The sequence below is a fragment of the Lynx rufus genome, unplaced genomic scaffold (assembly GCF_022079265.1).
Source record: "Lynx rufus isolate CCGP_SWC_20201006 ecotype Redwood Valley unplaced genomic scaffold, mLynRuf1.p SCAF_12, whole genome shotgun sequence".
NCBI classification, from domain to species: domain Eukaryota; kingdom Metazoa; phylum Chordata; class Mammalia; order Carnivora; family Felidae; genus Lynx; species Lynx rufus.
Window position 1 is genome coordinate 2,234,149 of NW_025814826.1, and position 20,967 is coordinate 2,255,115.

The 20,967-nt window shown below is 35.2% G+C and overlaps 1 protein-coding gene across 2 annotated transcripts in view; it reads left to right on the forward strand.

The window, feature by feature from the left end:
• The window catches only part of SPIDR (scaffold protein involved in DNA repair), a 501,036-nt gene that overhangs the window by 94,228 nt on the left and 385,841 nt on the right, over window positions 1-20,967 (forward strand). The gene's annotated exons all lie outside the window — the stretch shown is intronic.

A 20,967-nucleotide genomic window follows, 5' to 3' on the forward strand; every position in this document is an offset into this window, starting at 1 on the left:
AAGGGAAAGACTCATGGCACAATGATGCTGATGTTACTCAGAACCTTTTTATTTTCTTGATAACGTTCTTAGAAGCAAAAAAATATTTTAAGCCCAGTTTTTATCTATTTTTTCTCCTGTTGCTCACGCTTTTGGTGTCATATCTAAGAATTTGTTGCCAAATTCACAGTCTTGAAGATTTACAGCTGTGTTTTTTCCCTAAGAGTTTTATAGTTTTTTCTCATATAGTTAGGTAATTGGTCCATTTTGAGTTAATTTTTATGTGTTGCGTAAGGCAGGGATCCACCTTCATTCTTCCCTGTGAAAATCCTACTGTCCAAGCATCATTTGTTGAAAAGACTATTCTTTTCATTGTTGAAAAGACTTTTCTTGCACTGAAAAGTCATGAACCCCTTGTTGATAAAATCATTTGGCATAGATGTGTTGGTTTGTTTTTGGACTCTCAGTTCTGTTTAATAAAACAATAAAACAGTCTGTATATCCTTATGCCAGAACCAGAATGTTTTGATTACTTGTACCTGTATAGTAAGTTTTGAAATTGAGAAGTATGAGTCCTCTAAGTTTGTTCTTCTTTTCAATATTATTTTGGTTATTCAGGGCCTCTAGCAATTCCATATGAATTTGAGAACTTTCCCATTTAGGTGAAAAAGGCTATTGGAAGTTTTAGGGATTGCATTTAATGTATATATCATTTTGCGTAATAGTGCCATTTTAACAGTATTAAATTATCCAATCCGTGAACATGGAGTGTCTTAACATTTATGTAGATCTCCTTGATTTTTTTCCAGCAATGGTTTTTTAAATTTTTTTTAATGTTTATTTATTTTTGAGAGAGAGCGCGAGCGCCCGTGCGCACAAGCTGGGGAGGGGTGGAGAGAGAGGGAGACACAGAATCCAACGCAGGCTGTAGACTCTGAGCTGTCAGCACACCAACTGTAAGATCATGACCTGAGCCAAAGTCAAATGCCTAACCAACTGAGTCACTCAGGCACCCCTCCAGCAATATTTTTTAATTTTCAAATGTATATATAGGCCTTTTACCTCGTTGTTTAAATTTATTTCTCATGTATTCTTTCTGATGCCCTTTTTTATGGATTTTTAGGATTTTCTGTATACAAGATTATGCCACCAGCAAATAAGAGAGTTCTGTTCTGTTTGCCATTTATTTCTTTTTTCATGTTTGCTTTGGTTAGAATATCCAGTACAACATTGAGTAGAAGTAGCAAAGTGGTCATTTTTACCTCATTCCTCACCCAAGGGGAAAGCTTTCAGTTTTTCTCTATTGGATATGATATTGCTTTTGAGCTTTTTATAAATATTCTGTATCTGGATGAGGAAGTTTCTTTTTTTTTTTTTTAACATATATTCATTTTTTGAGAGATAGAGAGAGACAGAGTATGAGCAGGGGAGGGGCCAAGAGAGAGGGAGACACAGACCCAAAGCATGCTTCAGGCTCTGAGCTTTCAGCACAGAGCCCAACGTGGGGCTCAAACTCAAGAACCGTGACATCATGACCTGAGCCGAAGTCGGATGCTCAACCAACTGAGCCACCCAGGTACCCTGAGGAAGTTCCTTTGTATTCCTAGATTCTTTTTAATCATGAAAGGGTGTTGGATTTTGTAAAGTGCTTTTTCTACATTAATTGAAATGATCATGTTACTTTACCCCCTTCATTCCATTGATGTAGTGTATTACATTAATTGTTTTTCATATATATACCACTGTTGGATTGCTGGGATGGATCTCACTTGATCATGGTGCATATTCTTTCAGTATGGTGCTGGATTTATTTTTAAGGGATATTAATCTGTAGGTTTCTTTTTCTGTGATAGGGTCTCTGTATGGCCTTTGTATCAGGGTAATTCTGGTCTTATAGAGTAAGTTAGGAAGTTTTCCTTCCTTTTCTGTTTTTTGAAGGGGTTTAGAAGGATTGGTGTTGTTAATTCTTCTTTAAGTGTTTGGTAGAAATAATAACCAGTGAAGCCATCTAGGCCTTGCATTTCTTAACAGGAGCACTTTTTGATTATTGATTTAACTTCTACTTGTTATAATTCTTAGATTTTTCTGTTGAGTCAGTTTTCATTTGGTGGTGTGTATGTTTCTAGGAATTTGTCCATCTCTTATAGATTATCTAACTTAGTGTACACTTGTTCGTGGTATTCTTATTTTTTTTTTTAAGTTGTTTTTTTTTTTTTTTTTTTGGAGAGACAGTGCAAGTAGGGGAGAAGGAAGGGCAGAGGGAGAGATAGAAGCCCAAGCAGGTTTCATGCTCAGCACAGAGCCTGATGCAGGGCTCTATCCCATGGCCCTGGGATCATGACCTGAAGCGAAATCAAGAGTCAGATGCTCTACTGACTGAGCTAACCAGGTGTCCTGATTCATGGTATTCTCTTATAATTCATTTTATTTCTTTGAGATTGGTAGTACTTCTCCCGTTTTCATTTCTGATTTATTTGCTTTTTTGTCTTTATTTGATTTATTTAGGGTGATCTAGCTAAATTTTGTCATTTTTTTTTTTTTAATATTTTTTTTTTCAACGTTTATTTATTTTTGGGACAGAGAGAGACAGAGCATGAACGGGGGAGGGGCAGAGAGAGAGGGAGACACAGAATCGGAAACAGGCTCCAGGCTCTGAGCCATCAGCCCAGAGCCCGACGCGGGGCTCGAACTCACGGACCGCGAGATCGTGACCTGGCTGAAGTCGGACGCTTAACCGACTGCGCCACCCAGGCGCCCCTAAATTTTGTCATTTTTAATGATCTTCTAAAGAATCAACTTTTGGTGTCATTAATTCTATTTTTTTTTCTATTTTAATTTCCTCTAATGTAATCTTTATTATTTTTCCTTCTGCTAACCTTGGGTTTCATGTGCTCTTCTGTTTCTAGTTCCTTAAGATACAAAGTTAGATTATTTATTTCACATCTTTATTCTTCTTTTTCTTAAATGCAGACATTGCAGTGCTAAATCTCCCATGAAAACATCTTTCACCGAATCTTACAAGTTTCAGTATGTTGTGTTATTATTTTCATTTGTCTTGATGTGTGTTCTAATTTTCTTGTGATTTCTTCTTTGACATGTAAGTTGGTTAAAAGTGTATAATTTCGGGGGTAGCTAGGTGGCTCAGTCAGTTGAGCGTCTGACTTCAGCTCAGGTCATGTTCTCATGGTTCGTGAGTTCGAGCCCTGCATTGGGCTTGCTGCTATCAGTGCAAAGCCTACTTTGGATCTTCTATCCCCGTCTCTCTCTCTGCCCCTGCCCCGCTTGTGCTCTCTCTCTCTCAAAAATAAATAAAACATTTTTAAAAAATGTAATTTCTACATATATGAATTTTCTATTTTTTCTTCTGTTACAGATTTCTAGTAATTCTATTGTGGTTTGAGAAAATGCTTAGTATAATTTCAGTCTTTTTTAAAAGTATAGATTTGTTTTGTAATCCAAAATATGATGTTAGTCCAAGATCAAGGTGTCAGCAGAGCCCTTTGAAGGTACTGTGGAAGATTTGTTTCCATCCTCTCTCTAAGCTTCTGGTAGTTCATTGGCTTGTGGCAGAAAATTCCAGTCTTCATATGACCTTCTCTCAGTGGGTGTATGTCCAAATTTCCTTGTTTTATAATGACATGAGTCATATTGGGTTATGAGCTTACCTTATTCCAGAATAACTTCATATTAACTTGATTAATTGCATCTGCAATGGCTCTGTTTCCAATTAAGGTCACATTTTGATGTACTGGGAGTTGGGATTTCAGTATATGTATTTTTGCAAGACAAAATCCAACCCACAACTGGAAGTGTTTCTCTTAAAATTTTGTAAGACTTTGTAACGAATTGGTATTTTCTGTAAATGGTAGAATTTACCCGGGAAGACAGGATATACTAGGGTTTTCTTTTTAGGAAGTTTTAAAATTATTTATTCAATCTATTTACTTCTTATAGTTCTATCCCAATTTTTTTATTTCCATTTGATTCAGTTTTGGTTGTTCATGTTTTCCTAGGAATTTGTCTTTTTCAAAGTTATCTAATTTGTTTGCATTCATGTCTTTATGCTATATCTTTTTAACTATTTCTGTAAGGTCAGCATTGATATCTCAGCTTTAATTCCTTATTTTTGCAATTTGACCTTTTTCTCTTTTTTTCTTCATCTGTCTAGCTAAAGGTTTGTCAATTGTATTCATCTTTCCCAAGAATCAACTTTTATCTTTGCTGACATGTAGTATTCTTGTCTTCACTATTTGATTAATTTTTGTATTAATCTTCTCTGTTTTTTTCTCTACTTAGTTTAGGTTTCATATGCTCTTAAAGTCAAAGGTTAGGCTATGGATTTGAGAACTTTCTTCTTTCTTCTTTCTTTCCTTCCTTCCTTGCTTCTAATTTTCTTCTTTTTCTTAATATATACATTTCTAGCTAGAAACTATAATTTCTGTTGGTTTATTGGGTTAGGTTAATTCTGATAAGGCTTGTTTTAGCTATATTCCTATAAGTTTTGGTATGTTGTGTCTTCATTTTGATTACTTTCTAATGATTTTCTACCTTCTCTTGTCATCTTTTCTTTGACCCATTTGTTATTTAGGACTGTGTTGTTTATTTTTTCTATACTGGCAATTTTTCCAGATTTCTAGTGGTTATTGTATTTTAACTTTATTCCATTCTTGTTTGGATAGCATACATAGATTTCAGTCCTTTTACCTTTATCAAGCCTTGTTTTGTGCTTAATATATAGTCTGTCCTAGAGAATGTTCTTTGTGCAAAAGAAAAGAATGTGTATACTGATGCTTTTGTGTAAAGAGTTGTATAGATGTATAGATATTATAATGCTGTTAAATTCTTCTGTTTTCTTGTTGATCTTGTGCCAAGTTTTCTAATCCATTACTCAAAGTAGAGTAGTTAAGTATCCAACAATTATTGTACTATTTTCCCTTTTCAGTTGTCAGTTTTTGCTTCATATATTTTGATCCTTGTTGTTTGGTACAAAAATGTTTATAATTTTTATATCTTCTTGATGAACTACTTTGTATCATTATAAAATGTACCTCTATTTCTAGTAATATTCATTTATTTTTTAATGTCTTATTTTTGAGAAAGAGACAGAGCATGAATGGGGAGGGGCATAAAGAGAGGGAGACACAGAATCTGAATGAAGCAGGCTTCAGGCTCCCAGCTGAACCCGATGCGAGGTCATTACCTGAGCCAAAGTCAGATGCCTACCCCAACTGAGCGCCAAGGTGCCCCTCTAGTAATATTTTTTAAAAGTTATTCTTGTTTGATATTATTACAACCACTACAGCTTTCTTCTGGTTTATGTTTGCATGCTACATCCTCTCCTTATTACCTTATTAGTTTATTTCCATTTAGTTGGGTTTATTCCTATGTATATTACTGTTTTGGGTGCATTATAATTGGGATTGTTTTCTTTTTTTTTTTTTTTTTTTTTTTTGGGATTGTTTTCTTAATTTCTCTTTGTGCTGCTTCCTTACTGGTGTATACAATTGCTTCAGATTTTTGTACATTGATTTTGTATCCTACAACTTTACTAAATTCATTTATCAATGTAGCAGTTTTTTTGGTGGAGTTGTTCAAGTTTTCTAGATCGAGCATCATGTCATCTGCAAATAGTGAAAGTTTTACTTCTTCCTACCAATTTGGATGCCTTTTGTTTCTTCTTGTCTGATTGCTGTGGCTAGGACTTCAGTAGTATGGTAAAAATAACAGTGGTGAGAGGAGACATCCTTGTCTTGTTCCTGATCTTAGGGGCAAAGCTCTTAGTTTTTCCCTGAGTATGATGTTTGCTATGGGTTTTTCATGTAAGGCCTTTATTATGTTGAGGTATGTTCCCTCTAACCCTACTTCTTTGAGGGTATTTGTCATGAATGGATGTTGTATTTTTTCAAATACTTTTTCTGCATCTCTTGGAATGATCATTTGGTTCTTACTCTTTCTCTTATTGATGTGATGTATCACAGTGATTTATTTGCAAGTATTGAATCGCCTTTGTTTCCTGTAAATAAATCCCACTTGATTGTAGTGACTGATTTTTTGTAAAGTATTGTTGGATTTGGTTTGCTAATATTTTGTTGAGGATTTTTGCATCTATGTTCAACAAAGATAATGGCCTGTGGTTTTCTTTTTTAATAGTGTCTTAACCTGGTTTTGATATCAGGGTAATGCAGCCACCTTATAATGCATTTGGAAGTTTTCCTCCCCCTTCTATATTGCGGGATAGCTTGAGAAGTATATATATAAACTCTTCTTTAAATGTTTGGTAGAATTCACCTGTGAAACCGTCTTTTCCTGGACTTTTGTTTGTTGGATGTTTTTGATTACTCTTCAGTTTTATTGCTGGTAATTGGTCTGTTCAAATTTCCTATTTCTTCCTGATTCAGTTTTGGGAGGTAATGTGTTTCTAGGAATTTTTCCATTTCATTCATATTGTACAATTTCTTGGTGCATACTTTGCATCATAGAGTCAAAATCCTTTGTATTGTGGTGCAAATTATTTCTCGGTTTCCTTTTGATTTTTATTTGAGTCCTCTATTTTTTCTTTCTTTCTTTTCTTTTCTTTTCTTTTCTTTTCTTTTTTTTTTTTTTTGAATCTGGCTACAGTTTTATCAATTTTGTTGATTTTTCCAAAGAACCAGCTCCTGGTTTCATTGATTTGTTCTATTCTTTTTTTAGTTTTTATTTTGTTCTTGCCAATTTTAATCTTTATTATTTCCTTCCTTTTATTGGTTTTGAGTTTTGTTTGTTCTCTGTGTAGCTCCTTTATGTGTAAGGTTAGTTTGTTTACTCAAGCTTTTTTTTGCTTCTTGAGGTAGGCCTACATTGCTATAAACTTCCCTCTCAGAACAGCTTCTCTGCATCCCAAAGATTTTGGTCCATTGTGTTTTCATTTTGTCTCCATGTATTTTTTTATTTCCTCTTGATTTCTTGGTTCACCCATTCATTATTTTGTAGCATGTTATTTGATCTCCACGTATTTGTGGTCTTTCCAGATTTTTTTTTCTTGTGATTGATTGATTGGTGTGCGGGACCTGTAGTCAGACCACTTGTATGCCTCCAGCCCACTGCTGGAGCCTTTTTCTGACTGGTGTGTGGTTATCTTTCCTTCTCTCCAGGGCAGGAGTCACTTTAGAGTTGTCTTGGCCACTGCAGGGGCTGTTTGCATACTGCCAGGCCTGTGGCACCACTCTACAGGCTCTCACCAAATGCATATTGGAGAGGGTTGATCCCAGGAAGCACAGACCTTGAGAGTGAGAGGGTGGAGGGTGAGGTGGAGGCAGTTGGCATTGGGTTGGCTGGCAGTGCTAGGAAACTTTGTATGTTGTTGTTCCTTTGCAAGAGGGGGCCTGCCATGCCCAGAATGAAGCTGTCCAGAGGGGTAAATTGATGTAAGCACTGTAGGGGCTCTGGTAGGGGGGAAAAGGGGGTGTGGGGTGGTTGTGCTGACAAGTTATGTAGCAAGTCCCTTAGGTGACCATATGTTTAAGCCTACTGGAGGGTAAGGGAGAGAAGTGGCACCTACCTGTTCCTTTGTTCCTGGAGGAATTTCCCAGCAATTTTTGTCCCCTCCAGGTCAGGCTCTGAGATTAGTAAATAACTCTCACTTCCATTTGCCCCAGGCACATTTCCAACTGCTGCTTCTAGGCTACATCTCCAGGGGACTGTTTGTTATGCTAATTAAGGACAGGGACCCAGCTTCTTCTTGTCCTCCTAGTTCTCCCGGAGCCAAGCTGGCTGATTTTTAAAGACTAGGTTTTAAGTCCCGCTGGTTGTAAGAACTCATGAAATTCGATGTCTCTGGTCTTCAAATCCAAATGGTATGGGGTTTTGTCTTCCCCTGTGGGCACCCCAATATGAGAGTCTGTTTCTTTTCTCTTTCCATGCCCCAGGTGTTCCCCCAGCCCCAGTCCTGACTGCTCATTTAGCTTCCCACTTTGTCTCTGCCCTTCTTACCCTCTTTGATGTGGCCTCTTCTCTACATCTAGTTGTGGAGTTTATTCTGCCAGTCTTTGGGTTGTTTTCTGGGTTATGTACAGTGGTGTGAGTAGTCCCTAGTTGTATCTGTGGGCCGAGGTGAGCCTACTCCACCATCTTCCCTGGAAGCCCCTATACTCTTTTACTTTTTATTTTTTTTATGTTCTAGGGTTTTTTTTTTTTTAATTCTTTCTCTGTTTTTTCTTGATTTCTTTTTTTGCATGAAAGTGATGTTTTCTATTGTAACATAATTCCTTTAATGATTTTTTTCTCTAAGTGTTCTTACATTCTCAGAGATTGCTCTAATGTTTACCATATATATATTAGTTTAGCTGAATGTCCTTCAGATATATAATAATTTTATTCCAGTGAGACAGAAATACATATAGCTCTATTTCTTGTCACCCTTTGTTGTGCTGTTATTGTTACATATATTTGTCTATGTTGCAAATCCATTAATACCTTTTTCCAATTATGAATTAATGTAGTTTTATGTATTTTATAGAAGTGGAGAGGAGAGCAAGAATATATTTATAGAGTGTAATATGATCTCTCTTATCATTTATTGTTCTCTTCATTTGTTTCCATGGAATCACCTTATCATGTGGTGAACATTTCCTTGGTTCAGTACAGCTTGTTTGTATCTACCATCTTCTTATTATTGAAACATCTGTTACATTTCTATATGTTACAGGTGCAGCAGTACAATTATATACAGACTATTTTATGCATTTGGTTTTCAAATCAGTGAAAAGAAAGAATAAACATTATATTTTTAAAAAATGACTTTCATTGACAATATTTTTTCATGTGGGTTTGTGTGTGTTCTGAGGTCGCTTGCTTTCAGCCTAAATATCTTCTATTAACATATCTTGTAATGTGAGTCTGCTACCATTGATCAATTTATTTTTATCTGAGAATATTTTATTTTCCCTTTATTTGACAGCTACACTGTATATGAAAATTTTGGTTGATATTGTTTTTGTTTTTGTTTTTGTTTTTAATTTAGCACTTTTAGTGTGTCATCACTCTTCCTTCTGGTCTTCTTTGTTTCTGATGAAAAGTCAGCTATTAATCATATGAGGGTTCACTTGATATGATAGTGATTCTTTTATTGTTTTTAGGATTTTTTTCTTTCTCTTTCACCATTTTTAGTATGATGCATCTGGATGTGTATGTCTTTGTATTTATCCTGTTGGGATTTCTGGAGCTTCCTAGGTTTATATTTTGTATTAAATATTGTTAAATATTTCCTATTCCTTCATCTCTTTTCTCTCTTTGTACTCCCATTACAGATATGCTGATGCATTTAAAAGAGTCCATAGTTTTCAGACTGTTTATTTTCATTTTTTAAATCTGTTCTTTATATTGCATAATCTATATTATTCAAGCTCATCAATTCTTTTTCCAGCGTATTTCTACTGTTAAGCCCTTCTGGTGAATTTTTCATTTTAGTTATTGTGTTTTTCAGCTATAGTATTTCTTTCTTTCTTTCTTTCTTTCTTTCTTTCTTTCTTTCTTTCTTTCTTTCTTTCTTTCTGTGTGTGTTTATTTATTATTTTGAGAGAGAGAGCATGCATGAGCAGGGGAGGGGCAGAAAAAGAGAAAATCCAGAGTGGTTTCCACACTTGTGGGGCTCAATCTCACAACTGTGAGATCATGACCTGAGCCAAAATCAAGAGTCAGATGCTTAACCAACTGAGCCACCCAGGTGCCCTTCAGCTATAGGATTTCTATTTGGTTGTACTTTATAGTTTATCTTTAGTGATAGTTTTCATTTGGTGAGACATTTTCATCATACCTACCTTTACATTTAAAATATTGAAATATAATTCCAACAACAACAAAAAAAATTCCTTTTTAAAATGTACAATTCAGAAGTGTTTAGTTATATTTATCAGGTAAGGTTGTGGAACTATCACTACTTTCTAATTCTAGAACATTTTTGTCAGCTGAGAAATAAACCCTATACTCATTACGAGTCAATCCCCATTCTTCCCTTTCTTTATTTGCAGAACTCTAATCTACACTCAGTCTCCATGGATTTGTCTATTCTAAAATTTTCATGTAAATGGAATTATAAAGTATGTGGTCTTTCATTAAGCATACTTTCAAGGTTCATCTATGTTGTAGCAGGTAGTAGTACTTCATTCTTTTTGTGGCTGAAGAATACTCCATTGTATAGATGTACCACTTTTTTTTTAAAAAATTTTATTTTTCAGTTGATCTACGTGTGGATTTTTTCTACTTTTCTGGTTGTTAGGAATACTGCTTCTCTGTAATTCAGGTACCAGTTTTTCTATGACCATCTGTTTTGTGTTCTGTAGAAGTGGAATTGCTGATTCATGTGGTTACTCTATGTTTAACCTTTTTTAGAGCCATCAGATTGCTTTCTGGAGTGGCTGCACCATGTTGCCTTCTCAGTAGCAATTTATGAATGTTCTGGTTTCTCCACATCCTTGACAAAGCAGCTATTCCCCACTTTCCAAGTTGTTTGTTTGTTTGTTTTTGTAAACAGCCCTCCTGGTGGGTGTGAAGTGTTACCTCATTTTGGTTTTGATTTATACTTCTCTAATGGCTAATGATGTTTAGCTTATTGTTTTACATATACTTTTTGACTACTTGCATGTCTGTTTTGGAGATATGTCTATTCACATCTTTCACTCACTTTTCACTTGGCTTATTTGTGGTTTTAGTGTTGAACTGTGTGAGTTCTGAATATATTGTGTATATAAATAAGCTTTACCAGATATGTGATTGGAAATATTTTCTCCCGTATGCTAGAGTTGTCTTTTTACTTTTTGGTACTGTATTTTGTTGCACAGATGTTTTTATTTTAAACAGTTTATTTTATCTATTTTTCTTTGGTGGTTGTGTTTTTTGTGTTATATGTAAGAAACCGTTGTATAATATATGGTCATGAATATTTAATCTATATTTTCTTCTAAGGGTTTTGGAGTTTAGCTCTTTTTTTTTGAAGTTCACTTATTTGGGAGGGAAGGCAAAGAGAGGAGAGGGGGAGAATCCCAAGCAGACTCCATGCTCACTCAGCATTGTGGGGCTCGATCCAACAACCGTGAGATCACGACCTGAGCCAAAATCAAGAGTTGGATGCTCAACTGACTGAGCCACCCAGGTACCCCTGGGTTAGCTCTTAAATATGTGGTCCATTTTGAGTTGATTTTTCAGGTGGTGTTAGGTAGGTCCAAATTTATTCTTTTGCATGTGGATATACAGTTGCCCCAGCATCGTGTGCTTAAAAGACTATTCTTTACCCATTTAAATATTATAGCACACTTGTTAGAAATCAGGTTACCATACATGTATAGCCTTATTTTGAGGTTTATTTCTAGGTTCTGTATTCCATTCTGTATGTGCATATGTATGTGCATCTTTATGCTCATTCCATAGTTTGTGGTAGGTTTTGAAATTGGGAAGTTAAGAGTTCTTCAGTTTGTGTTTTTGTTTGTTTGTTTGTTTGGTTTTTTAAAGATTGTTTTGGCTATCGTAGGTTTCTTACATTTCTGTAAGTATTTTAGAATTAGCCTTTCAATTTCTGTCCTCTTGTCCCATACCCCTCCTGTGGGTGAGTAGACCCATGTCCTCCTCCTGGTGGTGATGTGTGAGAGGCAGACTTTCCACATTGAAAGAGGTCACATTCTAGTAATGGTGTGAAGAGTTTAAGAGTGGACGTGGTTAGAAGATGTGTTCTACTTTTATGCTATGAAATCCTGTTTACTGTTAGTAAATTTAACATGACCAGAAAGCAAGTTCTCATTCATACATTCTTGTATATTTAGTTAAGACTTGAGATTTTCAAATAAACAAAAATCTCACAAACTTTGACAGAGACAATGGAAATTAGTGTTCATAGACATTATAATGAAAGATAACAGTGTCCTTAGTAATGATGTAACCAACATTAAATAAATGGTATTAAGGAACTCAACAGATGTATGTTGTTTTAATGCTAACATGTCCTAAGAGTCATGGCATCCTGAGTAACAACAGTATTGTTACCTTTTTCTTGTGTGGGTGTTACAAAATTAATCAGGAATAGCATATAATAATGAAGGAACATGATAATGAAGAACACAGAGATGGTGTTTAGATGAATAAAGAATATTCATGGATATGATTAGACAATAAATAAGCAATAAGTATTTCCACCCAATATTTTAAAACTTCATTGATGAATCACTATAGCTCCCATAAGCCCATGGATTTTTAAAAATCAGATTATTTATTCAGACAGATAAAAATTATTTTCCCATGGCCTCCCCGTATCCTAAGGGTAACACTGCTTAAGGGTACATTTAATAGATATGATCCAAGTTGTTGGTGGGATATCAGCATTGGCATGCTTTTAACCTAAATTGTAGCCAACTGAGAATAGGGAATGTTTGTAAAGGACAGAACTAATAAAATCAGTTGAGCTTGAATTGTTCTACTTTACATAAAAGTATTACTTACTTTGAATGAAGAGTGAACCTTCATGGGTGATTTGTTCACTGTGAGGAAGTAAAAATTTTCTTAAATATTTATTTATTTTTGAGAGAGAGACAGAGAGACAGAGCGTAAGAGGGGGAGGGGCAGAGAGAGAGGGAGACACAGAATCTGAAACAGGCTCCAGACTCCAGGCGCCTTACTGTCAGCACAGAGCCGGATGCGACACTCGAATCCTCAAGCCGTGAGATCATGACCTGAGCCAAAGTCAGACACTTAACCCACTGAGCCACCCAGGAGCCCCTCAGAAGTAAAAATTTTCTTAACTAGATCTGTGAACCTTATCTCAGTGTGAGTGCCTGTGAGGGGTCCTGGACTATGGAGAAAAGGAACTATTATAGGATATTAATAATTACAACCTTCAATAGACTTACAGATTTAACACAGATGCTAAAATAATTTCAAATGTAGTATTTTGCTTATTTCTATTTTAAACATTTTGTAGGAGATTTACCACTCATAATTAATATTTGACATATCATGGGATTATATTTTAGAACTTTAGAAATTTTGTTACTACTACCCCCCTTTTAAAATTTTTTTTTTTTATGTTTATTCATGTTTGAAAGACTGAGAGAGACAGAGCACAAGCAGGGGTGGGGCGGAGAGAGAGAGGGACACAGAATACAAAGCACCCTCCAGGCACTGAGCTGTTAGCACAGAGCCCCATGCGGGGCTCAAACTAAGGAACTGCAAGATCATGACCTGAGCCGAAGTCTAACGTTCAAATGACTGGCCACCCAGGCGCCCCATTACTACCCCCTTTTTAAAAAAATTTTTTTTATGTTTATTTAGTTTTGAGAGAGAGCTAGAGAGACAGAGCGTGAGTGGGGGAGGGGCAGAGATAGAGGGAGACAGAATCCAAATCAGACTCCAGACTCTGAGCTGTCAGCACAGAGGGGCTTGAACCCACGAACTATGAGATCATGACCTGAGCTGAAGTCGGACGCTTAACCAACAGAGCCACCCAGGTTCCCACCTCCCCTTTTTTTTTTAAATAAAAAAGAGGGGTGCCTGGGTGGCTCAGTCTGTTGAGCGTCCGACTTCAGCTCAGGTCATGATCTCGCACTCTGTGAGTTTGAGCCCCATGTCGGGCTCTGTGCTGACAGCTCAGAGCCTGGAGCCCGCTTCAGATTCTGTGTCTCCCCCTCTCTCTGCCCCTCCCCTGCTCATGCTCTGTTTCTCTCTGTCTCAAAAATAAATAAAAACATTAAAAAAAAATTTTTTTAATAAAATAAAAAAGAAACCAAAAATATTTCAGATTGTGCTTTGATAACATTACTTCTTGTGTCTAATTTACCATATTCCTATCAAGAGCTTATTTACCATGATCCTATTTAGCATTAACTTATCTTTTTTTTTTTTATCGAGAACTAACTGGTCATGGTCTTATTGGGAACTGATAAACCATGTCTGTTGATAATTAATTTACCCATGATGTTTCTATGATTTTAGCCAGAGAAAAACCAATATTTGAAGGTGACAATTACCATAATACTTTTTATGAAGTTAGCTTTTTTTTTTTTCTTAATGATTTCCACATTTTTCTCATTCATCTGAAGATCATTAGATCTAATACTGAGGCCTATGAAAATGGATATTTATTTAAACAACCACAAAATAGGTATTCTTTACCATTTTTAGGATCTATTTAAAGGGGTGATACAAGCAACCCACTAGTTTTATTTAAAACAAAACAAAAAAAGTTTAATTTCAATACCTCTTGAGTGTAACATAAGTATTTATATTCTTTTACTGTTGTTTTAATTTTTATCCATGAATAAATGTAGTCTTTGCATAATTATAATCTAGTTGTGGTATAATTTTGTGGGTTTTTTTCCCATTTTCATGTGTGTCGTTTTTAGTGATGGTTAAAATTTTGTTATGCCTTCATTCTTTACTTTCCAACTAGATGAACAGTTTGTATCACAAAAGGGGACATGGGGCTTGACTAGTGAATGCATATATTTGGGGCATTGTCTTACATGGCTGGAAGTTCTGGAGGGATGATATGACCAAGTGTCTCAAGTTCAGTTTTTGGCTTATTCTAAATACTTGTTGTACGTTAATAAGCCATTTTTAACTTAAGCATTATTCTCTCACTATAATTAAGAAATTATTTGTATAATATATTTTTCCCCTAGAGTATCAATTTCATAAGAGTGGGGAATTTGTCCATTTTTATTCAGTACTTTATTCCCAGCCCCAAGGTACTTAATAAATAATTGTTAAATTAATATTTGTTGGACTGAATTTTCCATTTTTAACTGTTATTAAAGATGTCTGCATAGAGAGGTGTGTGTGTGTGTGTGTGTGTATGTGTATGTATGTGTATATATATATGTGTGCTTATCTCTTTTCTTGTTAATTATTTCCTTAGAGTAGAACCAGTGAGAATAGAGACAGGACTGTGAATGAACTTATACCTTAGGGTATCAGACACATCATAAGTATTTTTCTGTAACCTCTCCTTGTTTGTGTATTTTTTTTATCCTGTTATCCATCTATGTCTGTTACATATCTTATTTGGCATTTTTATTATACCAATAAGTATTATTTAGAAATGAATAATACACAGATGATTGTTAGGGGATTTATAGTCAAAGGAGAGATGTAGAAAAGTTGAGCAAAGAAAGCACTTCAATAGATTGAGAGTGACTAGAAAGGCATTCCAGAGAATGAGGCTTTGGATCCAAGTGAAAGGTAAATAGGTACTAACCGATTGAACATTTTGGGGAAAGAATGTTCTGTATGTTTGCCCAAAGGCAGTGGTCCTTTCATTTTGGGCTACTTTGATCAACTGGATATTAGAGAAGTCTATTATTCATACCAAAATTTTGCATGAGGAGGAGGATTTTATATAGTTAAGGAGTGATTTCTGTATACTTATTTTTATATAGAATATTATGATTTTTAAAATAAAATAGATCCACTAATGTATGCAACTCCAAATTTCATTAAATCTTAACCCATTCAGTGCCCTCAACAAAGGAAATCCCTGAAAGTATGTGGGTAAGACCAGAAAGCACCATAGATCAGCCCTATTCTTCTAGGTTGGAAGTGGCAGTGAAAATAATTTTCTTTCTTTTTTTCATTTAACAGACATAGAATGTAGCAATAGTTGTTTTGATAAGTATTTTTAAAAGTTTAGTGAACTTGAAATTTTTGTTTGCTTTTTGATTTCTCATTATGTTTTATATACTCATTTGGAGATATATATGGAGAATTATGACACATTTAGATAAATACTTTAAAATATAAATATCTTATAAAAGTATGCACAGTGGCAGTGGCACAAAAAGTTGTAATATTACTATGGAAGGTTCTTTCATAATTTTTTTCATAGTTAAGGTAATTGCTGAGATAAATATTCTATTTTGTTAATCTTTTTTAGAATACTTGGATTTGAAAACATTTAAAATTCTTTGATATACTTGGGTTCAGGTGCATGTGCCCCCTTGAGTCAGCATTTTTGTATCCTTTTATGTGCCTGTTGGCCATCTGTATGTCTTCTTTGGAAATGTGTCTATTAAAGTCTTCTGACCATTTTTTTAAGTGGATTGTTTGTTTTATTTGGTATTGAGTTGTGTAAGTTCTTTATATATTTTGAATATTAACTCTTTAGTGAATATATCATTTGCACATATTTTCTCCCATTTCCTGGGGTGCCTTTTGACTTTGTTGATGGTTGCCTTTACTGTGCAAAAGCTTTTTATTTTGGTGTAGTCTCAATAGTTTATTTCTGCTTTTATTTCCTGGCCTCAAGAGACTTATCTAGAAAAATGTTGCTAAGGTCAATGTCAGAAAAACTACTGTCTACTTTTTCTTCTAGGATTTTTATGTTTTCATGTCTCACATTTAGGTCTTTAGTACATTTTGAGTTTCTTTTTTCTGTATGGTATAAGAAAGTGGTCCAGTTTAATTGATTTACCTGTAGCTGACCAGTTTTTCCAGCACCATTTGTTCAAGAGCTTGTCTTTTCCCCATTTTATATATTCTTGCCTCCTTTGTCATAGATTAATTGTACTTGTAGGTTTGGGTTTATCTCTGGGCTATCTATTCTGTTCCATTGACTTATATGTCTGTTTTTGTACTAGTCCCACACTGTTTGGATTACTGCATCTTTGTAGTGTATCTTGGAATCTAATACAAGCCTTCTTCTCCAGCCTTGTTCTTTTTTTTAAGATTGCTTTGGCTATTAGGGGTCTTTTGTGTTTCCATACAAATTTTAGGATTGTTTGTTGTAGTTTGTGAAAAAAAACTATTACTAATTTGATAGTGATTGCATTGAATCTGTTGTTGCTTTGCATAGTATGGACATTTTAACAATATTTCTTCCAGTCTTTGAATGTGGTACACCTTTCCATTTGTTTGTGTTGTCTTCAATTCCTTTCATCAGTGTCATATAGTTTTAAAAGGATAGGTCTTCCACCTTCTTGGTCAAATTTGTTCCTGTGCATTTTATTCTTTTGGTGCAATTGTAAATGGGATTGTTTTCTTAATGTCTCTTTTTGCTACTTTGTTACTAGCATATAGAAATACATCAGATTCATGTGTATTAATTTTGTATCTACAACATTATTAAATTCATTTATCAGTTCTCACAGTTTTTTTGTACAGTCTAATGTCTTCTTGTATGTAGTATCATGTCTTTTGCAAATATTGGCAGTTTTACTTCTTTCTTATCAACTTGCATGCATTTTGTTTTTTTTTTTTTTCTTCTGATTGTTGCAACTACTTACAGTACTATGTTGAATAAAAGTGATAAGAGTTAACATCCTTGTCTTGTTCCTGACTTAGGGGAAAAGCTTTAAATTTTTACCATTGAGTATGATGTTAGCCATTATTGTATATGGCCTTTATTGTGTTGTGGTATGTTCCTTCTTTACCTACTTTTTTGAGAGTTTTTATCATGAATGGACATTATATTTTGTCAAATGCTTTTTCTGCATCTATGTCGATGATCTTCTGTTTTTAATCCTTTCTCATTAATGTGACATTGATTGAATTGCAAATATTGACCCCCCCCTTACATCCCTGGATAAATCTCATTTGATCATAGTGAATGATTTTTTTAATGTATTGTTGAATTTGGTTTGCTAATATATTGTTGAGGATTTTTGTATTTATGATTATCAGAGGTAACAACCTGTAGTTTTCTTGTTTCATAGTGTGTTTGTTTAATTTGGCATCAGGGTAATGCTGGCCTTTTAGAATGAATCTGAAAAGTTTTTTCTCCTCTTTTTGTTTGGTAGAATTCACCTGTGAAACCACCTGGTCCTGGACTTTGTTGACAATTTTTTTTTAATTATTACTAATTCAATTTTATTACTAATAGTCTGTTTAAATTTTCTATTTCTTCCCAATTCAGTTTTTTTTTTTTTAAGTTTATTTATTTGAGAGAAAGAGAGGGCACAAGTAAGGGAGAAACAGAGAGACACACACACACACACACACACACACACACACACACACGGAATCCAAAACAGGGTCCAGGCTATGAGCTGTCAGCACAAAGCCCAACATGGGGCTTGAACCCACGATCCATGAGATAAAACATGACCTGAGCTGAAGTTAGACACTTAACCAACTGAGCCACCCAGATGCCCCTTCCTGATTCAGTTTTTGAGGATTGTTATGTTTTTATGAATTTATCGATTTTTTTCCAGTTTGTCCACTTTTTTGGTATATACATTTTCATAATATTCTTTTATAATCCTTTGTATCTCTGTGGTGTTGGTTGTTATTTCTCCTACTTGATTTCTGATTTTATTTATTTGAGTCTTGTCTCATTCTTTTCTTGATGAATCTGACTAAAGGTTTATTAATTTTGTTTATCTTTGCATAGAAGTAGCTCTTGATTTTATTGATATTTTCTATTATTGGGTTTTTTAGTGTTTATTTAATTTATTTCTGTTCTAATCTTAATTATTTCCTTCCTTCTACTAGCTTTGGGCCTTGTTTGTTCTTCTGGGTCCTTTAGGTGGAGGGCTAGTCTATTGTGATTTTTCTTTTTTCTTGAGGTAGGCTGCTATCACTATAAACTTCCCTCTTAGAACTGCTTTTGTGTTCCAAAGATTTGGTCCATTGCATTTTCATTTTCGTTTGTCACCATGTACTTTTTAAAAAATTTCTAATTATTTCTTGGCTGACCTGTTAGTTGTTAAGTTGCATGTTGTTTTGCCTCTCTATATTGTGTTGTTTCCAAGTTTTTCTTGTGATTTATTTCTAGTTTTATACCATTGCGGTCAGAAAAGATACTTGTTATAATTTCAGTCTCCTTGAATATTTTGACCTGTTTTGTGGAGTAATGTGATCTATTCTGGAGAATGAGTGTTCTTTGTACACTTGAAAACAACGTGTATTCTACTGTTTGGATGGAATGTTCTATATATATCTTTTAGGTTCATCTGGTCTAATGTGTTGTTCAAAGCCATTGTTTCCTTATTGATTTTCTGTCTGGATGATCTATTTATTGATGTAAGTAGCATGTTAAAATCCCCTACTATTATTGTATTACTGTAATTTTCTCCCTTTGTTAATATTTGCTTTACATATTTAGGTGTTTCTATGTTGGGTGCATAGATATTTATAATTGTTATATCCTCTTGTTGGATTGATCCCTATGTCATTATGTAGTGTCCTTATATGGCTCTTCCTATGAAGACTTTTTTTTCTTTTTAATGTTTACTTAGTTTTGAGAGAGTGAGTACGAACAGGGAGGGTCAGAGAGAAAGGGAGACAGAGGATCCAAAGCAGGCTCTGTGCTGACAGCAGAGAGCCTGATGCAGGGCTCATACTCACAAACCGTGAGATCATGACTTGAGCCAAAGTTGCTCACTTAACCAACTCAGCCACCCAGGCACCCCTGGACTTTGTTTTCAAGTCTGTTTTGTCTGATACAAGTATTGCAACTCAGCTTTTTTTTTTTTTTTTCTGTCTCCATTTGCCTGGTATGTTTTTCCATCCCTTCACTTTTAGTCGTATGTGTCTTTAGGTCTGATGTTTATTTCTGAGACAGAGACAGGGCATGAGTTGGGGAGGGGCAGAGAGAGAGGGAGACACAGAATCCGAAGCAGGTTTCAGGCTCTGTGCTATCAGCGGAGCTCGAACTCACAAACCCTGAAATCATGACCTGAGCTGAAGTCGGTCGCTCAACTGACTGAGCCACCCAGGCGCCCCTGCATCCTGGTTTTATAAGTGACTAATTTACTACCTTTACTATATGTTTGCTTTTACATGTGAAATTTCTGTCTTTTATAATTTTCTTATACTTAGGGCCTTTTCTTTACACTCAGAATTTCCTTTAACACTTCTTTTTTTTTTTTTTAAGTTTATTTATTTATTTTGAGAAAGAGACAGAGTGCATGAGCCAGGAGGGACTGAGAGGGAGGGAGGGAGGGAGGGAGAGAGAGAGAGAGAGAGAGGGAGGGAGGGAGGGGGAGAGAGAGAGAGAGAGAGAGAGAGAGAGAGAGAGAGAGGGAGAGAATCCCAAGCAGGCCCCACTGTCAGCATGGAGCCCCATGCAGGGCTTGAACCCATGAACCGTGAGAACATGACCTGAGCTGAAACCAAGAGTCGATGCTTAACTGACTGAGCCACCCAGGTGCCCCTTCTTTAACATTTCTTGTAAGGCTGGTTTAGTTGTGATGCACTTTTATAACCTGTGTTTGTTTAGGAGACTCTTTCTCTCCTATTCTAAATGATAAATTTGGTAGTAAGAGTATTCTTAGATGCTGGGTTTTTCTTTTCAGCCCTCTGAATATATCATGCCACTCCTTTCCAGCTTGTAAAGTTTCTGCTGAAAAATCAGTGTATAGCCTTATGTGGTTTCCCTCATATGTAATTGTTTTCATTTTCTAGCTGCTTTTGAAATTCTCTTATTTATCATTATTTTTTGACATTTTAATTATTATGTATCTTGGTGTAGACATCCTTGGGTTAATCTTGTTAGTGGCTTTCTGTGCTTCCTGGCCCTGGATATCTGTCCCCTCCACCCCAACCCGCCCCCCCCCCCCCCACCAGATTAGGATAATTTTCAGCTATTATTTCTTCAAAGAAGTGTTCTGCCTCCTTTCATCTCTTCTTCTTGGACCCCTATAGTGCAAATGTTGTTTGATGATGTCTCTGAGTTTCTTTAACCTTTTCTTGTTTCTGTTATTATTTTTTATCTTTTTCATTCTTAAGCTTGGTTGCTTTTCACTATCCTGTTTTCCAGATTGCTGTTTTGGACTCCTACCTCTTCTAATCTGCTACTGATTCCCTCTAGGGTACTTTTTCTTTTAGTTTTTAAATTCTTTATCTCTGACTGGTTCTTTTTTATATTTTTGAACTCTTTGTTGAAGTTCTCACTGAGTTCATCCACTCTTTTGTCAATTCCAGTGAGCATCTTTATGAACATTACGTTAAATTCTTTATCAGGCATGTTGTTTATTTCCATTTCATTTAGCTCTTTTGTTGTGATTTTGTCTTATTCTTTCACTTGGGATATAG